The sequence below is a fragment of the Lytechinus variegatus genome, chromosome 1, assembly GCF_018143015.1.
Source record: "Lytechinus variegatus isolate NC3 chromosome 1, Lvar_3.0, whole genome shotgun sequence".
Lineage (NCBI taxonomy): Eukaryota > Metazoa > Echinodermata > Echinoidea > Temnopleuroida > Toxopneustidae > Lytechinus > Lytechinus variegatus.
This window is the reverse complement of record NC_054740.1, coordinates 39925438-39931580: the sequence shown is the minus strand read 5'-3', so window position 1 is coordinate 39931580 and position 6143 is coordinate 39925438. Positions and strand designations below refer to the sequence as shown.

The following is a 6143-nucleotide window of genomic DNA, read 5'->3' as shown; positions in this document are numbered from 1 at the left end:
AGGCTCACCACTAGCGTACCTACGGGGGGGGCAGTCTGCCCCCCTGACGAGTCACAACCCATGCAAGAAATGTATTCCTGCCCCTGCCCCCCTGACGAGCTTAAGAACTTTTTTTTTCAATTCAGTAATTTTTTTTCTTGTAAGAAATCCTTTATTTGTAGTTGAAGACCTTTTTTTTTTGCTTTGGGACGTTGACTCAGGGACGCCACTGAGGCTCACCCAGCTTTTAAACTTTTATTAAATCTGATCAGAGCACGTTCCAATACTAATTCAAGAATCGGGACTGATATTTATAAAAGTAAAACCCATTAAGCATAATTATTTATGATTCACGAGTGCTAAAATGGCATTATAGAGAGAAAAAAATATTACAAAGTAATTAAATTGACGATACTATGATAAGCATACATATAAAAGAATACAATATAAACTCGAAAATGAAGAAAAAAAAATTAAGGTCTTGCCGAGATTCGAACTCGGATCACAGGATTCAGAGTCCTGGGTGCTAACCGTTACACCACAAGACCTTGCTTGTGCAGAGCGGTTATCTTTATATATATATACTGTGTATATGATTTTCTGTTGTACGTTGCGCTCTTTTTCTCTGGATTCTGGTCGATATTCTTCTTGATATATCCACGTCAAATTAATTTTCGTTATGAGCTACAAATCACTATTTGATATCTTGTTTTAAACAGCCATAAAAGTTATTTTATTTTAGAAACAATTACTCATATCCTTATTAGGTGATGTGAGTTAGTTATTGTTACTTCTTGACCAATGAAATTGCTCGTTTGTGATTCAATCATGCATAATTCATAAGTGGGTGCACCGTATACTGCATGGCATACAGTTTCAGTGTGTGTTCCACGTTTGTATGCAATGGGACCGGAGGTACTGCTGCAAAGACGTAGTTGGAGGAAACTCGCGACAAACCTATAATTTGAACTTGAAGAAAACCTTTATTACTCGATTCTTACATATTTTGAAGTTGTCCTGATAATCCATTTAATTTCAATCACCCTTCATCTACGGAATTCTTCAAAGGAGGTATGTTGTGATTTCATACTTTTTTTGTCAGACTACATTTCAAGGGATATATGGATACTTTGTACGGGGAGTCTAACCTTCAATAATGCGCTCCAGAGCGGAGGAGTTCCGACCAGATTTTTTTACCACCACTTGTTCGGAAAATAGTTTGTTTACTTTGTATAGGCAATAACAGTGGGTGTGTCCCTGTTCCCCGTTCGCAATCCACTGTGGCATTACGTTTGTTTCTGAATTATATCACGATGATATACATGTTTTTGTGATTGTGGTTATGACAAGTCTGCAGCAAAGCATAATTTTGCAAGACGACAGTGACTCATTCTTTGCTCATTCATTCTGGCTGTTTCTTTGTATTCATTACTCATGCTGTGGTGTAAAAAGTCCATATCCCCGACCCCAGCTTGCCCTATCCAATTTGCATTTGTGCAGAGCATTGAATCCACAACAATGCCTACAGACCTACTGTGCAGCGTACATCAATGTTCACAGGGCATGACATACTATTTGGTCTCGAGAAAGGGATGGGAATTTTATGAGCATGATGAATTGAAGTATAGGGCCTAGGTTTTGATATTTATTGTAGATAGTCTAGAGTAAAATGAACGAACAACTTTGGGAGTTTACAGGAATAAAGTGCAGCCACGGTATCAAATTATTCAGAGAGCACATCTTCAGAGTCAGACTCAGACTGTCAATGCTGTTCTGTATATTGTTAAAGCTATTGCATGCTGTATTCAACTACAGTACAGGTTTCCTACTTAAGTTGTGGCATATGAGCCGGAGAAAAATAAGGAAATAAATTCAAATAAGCACCGCAAAAGAAATATCAGTCACACACTAAAGAACAACTCCACGAGTTATATCGGTTTTCGTTTTAATATTGGAGGATTTGGTACGGCCATGGATGGCTATTCTGGATTGACTATTAATAAGGCCTACATGTACACAATATTTATAGCAGCAAATCAGAATAATAAGAGGATATTGATAAGCTTGTGTTATTTAGTCTAAAATATTGGCATTTACACTGCATATGTTATGCTTTCTTACAATCGTGATGTTGGGTGTAGAAATTATTACATCCCACTGCTGCCACCAATTAAAGAGATTGATATGGAAGTCATACTGTATGCCCTGTTCTTGCAGTGCTATGCATAATAGGCCTACATCATTACATGTATCCTTCCTATTGAATGTAGTTTGGGAAAACTCTTGACAGCCACTTACAACTCCCACGCATACTCTATCCTTCTTCACTGGAAAACTCAAAGTCTTGGCAAAGACCCATTCTGGATTACAATTAAATCCATCAATTGGCATTACATGGCATGATGTCACTTTTGAGTCTTAGGTTTTAGGTCTGTTTTTTTTCTCAACTGTATCATTGTACACATTGTACATTGAGACATAACTAGAAAAGCTTGTACTCGTATTAATGGGGGGGCTAGTTGAGACTCAACAGAGGGTATACAATCACTATCAAAGTGCTGCAAGTCACAAAAAAGCCAATAGTGCTTAACAAGGTAGAATTCCATCAGGAAATACTAGGGTTACACTTGAAGAGGTAGTTCTATAAACTGAACGCTGTATTGGTTGCCAATAAAGATTGTCTTTTCTTACAACCCATGGATGGTCATGCAAATGTTGCTTCTACAGCAATAAGTTGAGTCACTCCACTGAGTTTATTTGAAACTTCTGTTTTAAAGTGCAGTTCATTTTGAATTTGAAACATAAAAAGGAGAGGAAAAAGTTGAAGGTACACCCCAGGGATCAGTGTTATTCTGGGAATATAAGGGAAGGTGTATACCCTGGATGTTCAGTATGTTTTCTGCTCATTCAGTGCCATTGGTGGATGGAATGCACAATACCCTGGTGAAGTGGTTGACTGAATTTGAATTGATCTTTGCCTTGTTCCCTGCTGTGTGGACCAAAGATCCAGTCCTATTATTGTTCCCAGCTCATTATTCAGTCAAACATTCTTCACAAGCTTTCAGATTTGTGTTACAGTAAAAAACACTTCTTGTGATACTTGTCTGTTACATGTGTGTGTTGTTAAAGAGAAATATTCATTTTGTTAAATTTAGAGCTATTACGGTCAGACAGAAAGAAAGAAGCCTAGGCCCAGGTGCGGAACTTACAATTAATGGTAATTTTTTGTTACAAAATGTGGAAACCTCAAATTTGATTCCAGGCTTTGCTGTCCACAAACATTTCCCTAGGCTAGAGACTGATATGCAATTGCAAACCAGTATTTAACAATTGGAGGCCTGCATCCATACATGTACTATGTAGATAGGGTTACTGTCCTGTTTATACTGTAATGATCAACTTACCAGTTCCCATTTAATTTTGCCATCAGTAATATTATGTTTGTCAATCTATTCAGACCTTCAAATGAAGTTTGATCACAGAATAATAAAAAGTCAAGTCCACTCGCAACAACCAGCTGATATGAGTAAAAAGACAAATACCAAGCCCTATGTCACCAAAAATTTCATCACAATCTGTTGTAAAATAAGAAGGTACCGGTGTTCCACTAAATTATGTACAGATTATTGGCATTATCGTGATATTGGGAGCTGCCGTTCACTTCATACAGCAGCGCTTTATTCAGTCACACGCACGGTTCCCTATTTCCACCTCCATTCACTTTGTACACAAGTGCACGTATACAAATCGACGAGTGGTTCCCAAAACCATGATTTGGCCAGATTATTTATATCATGGGTTCACACAAGTTTACTTTGAATTAATGAAATATTGTTTTTCATTGTTTTCCATTTAATAATAAAGAAGCCCCTCAGTAAATCAAATGAATTATACCACTCAGTTTACATTTTTCATGAGGAATCAAATGAAGTTTTACATTGTAGAAGGAAAAAAATGAAATCCATTATTTCTGACATCACTCAAGGCAAAATATCTTAATGTTTGTATTTGGTGAAAAATCTTGGTATCACCAGTCAAACTTTTCCTGGAATCAGTCATGGCAACAGGATTTTTGAAGTTAAAGGAGAATGAAACCATTGGAACAAGATAGCTTGTGTGAAAACAGAAAAATCAAAGAATAAGAACAGAGAAAGTTTGAGAAAAATCGGACAAATAATCAGAAAGTTATGAGCATTTGAATATTGCGATCACTAATGCTATGGAGATAGCAAATTGGCAATGCAACAAAGATGTGTGATGTCACTTTCTGTTTCTACACTAACCTATTTGTTCCAAAGGTTTCATTCCCCTTTAAGGGACAAGTGGAGGGTAATTTTAAGAAAAGTTTTGGCCGTGGAGGAGAGGGGAGGGGGAAGCTTTTTTTTTTTTTTTGGGGGGGGGGTCTCTTGCCACCACTGCCTCAAATTCAGGGGGGGGGCTAACTGGACTTGTGCTGCAATATGCAAAAAAAATTAGGGTGAATGCTGTTTTTTATGGTTTCTATGTTTGGAAAACATAGATCCTTTGTGTACTGACATATCATGGCACTGGGCTGGCTCTTTTTATGATCCATTAAAGGGGGGTGAAACCGAACAAGTGGGCTTGTGTGGAAAGAGAAAAATAAAAGAATAAGATCAAAGAAAGTTTGAGAAAAATCAGACAAATAATGAGAAAGTTATGAACATTTGAATATTGCGATCATTAATGCTATGGCGATCCTCCCATTGGCAATGCGACAGATATGTGTGATGTCACATGCAAACAACTTTCCCTTTGATGGACCATAGAGCTATTTAAAATACCCCCAAAATGTCTCTTTTTGCTCTTTCTTATGGTGATACAAACTCTTTATCCATAATATATTCTTTGAAAATCTGTATTACTTGCCCTCCTATTGAAAGAATTAATGATCTACAATGTACTAATAGATGTGATAAAAGAGGAACTTTTAACTTAAGTGAAATATGTACAAAAGCGGTGGGAAAGTTGTTCACATGTGGTATCACACATCTTTGTCGCATTGCCAACAGGGGGATCTACATTACAATTATAAAATAATGATCTAAACTTCAAATGCTCATAACTTTCTTACTATTCATTCAATTTTCTCAATGTTTCATTGATCTGTTTCTTTGATTTTTCTGTTTTCACACAAACTATCTTGGTCAAAAGGTTTCATTTTCCTTTTTAAAGTCCTTTTGTTCTTCTCTGGAAGCTCCGACCCCCACCCCCTCTCCCATAATGGCAGCCATACATAAATAAAGTGCTCTGAAGTTGAATTTGGATATGTGAGGATTATAAAGAATAGAAAAAAGGCCAACCCACCTTGTTTGACCACATCTAATTATCATTTATGGCCCCTGTTTGTTTGCATATTACATTTATTTATTCTACATTCACCATTTGTGAATAGTTTGCAGTTGCACTCTAATTGATTTTCAAACTTTTCTTTGACCATTGAGATGTTGAGGGATGAATTGTTATGCATTGTGAAATTTTTGCTTTTAGGACACTACATGTGTCTCAGTTGTTGCTGGTTGACAATTTCTGCCACCATGTTTTGAGAGAGTTTCACACTTGTTGCTGTCTGAGTTGTGGTTGACAGTGGCTCTGGAGCCCGTCCTTTGTCTTTCCTGTGAGACGTTGCCTGCTTTCAGACCAACTCAATCTCCCAAATACCTTCTTAATTTATGAGAACTTGTTCAGGCCTTTATATACTTGATAACAATTTGCTGCATTGGTACCAACCCAATGCAGATCCTTATGGCTAATTTCTTGAATTTATGAGTACAGGAATACACAGAGTATCAGATAAGGTGTGCGAATTTAAAGGACAGGCTCTGACGTACCCTCCAGCGCTTAAGCCCATACTACTTGCTGGGATGGGAAAAGTTCTTATAACTTGCTTTCACATGAGTTGCGAGGATACTCGCAACCTTGGAAGAATCTGTCCATAACTTTCTCTTAATTTTTACAAGTAGGCCTACATGCACCTATTGCTTGGCAGGTATATCTGTTGTAAATACTACAAAAAAGGGTATCATTGGCCCTATTTTTGTCGGAGTAGATCAGCGCGAATTACCCGTCCAAAGAATACTTGGTATTCTTGGTTTTTTAGTCAGTCTGAACTCTGAAAGCACCTATTTGTGAATGTCTTGAAATGT

General features: G+C 37.2%; 1 non-coding gene across 1 annotated transcript; it reads right to left on the bottom strand.

Moving 5' to 3' along the window:
• Positions 1-455: 455 nt before the first annotated feature.
• TRNAQ-CUG lies at positions 456-527 on the bottom strand. Its single transcript has one exon. It is a non-coding gene; the product is annotated as a tRNA-Gln (tRNA).
• Positions 528-6143: the final 5616 nt, after the last annotated feature.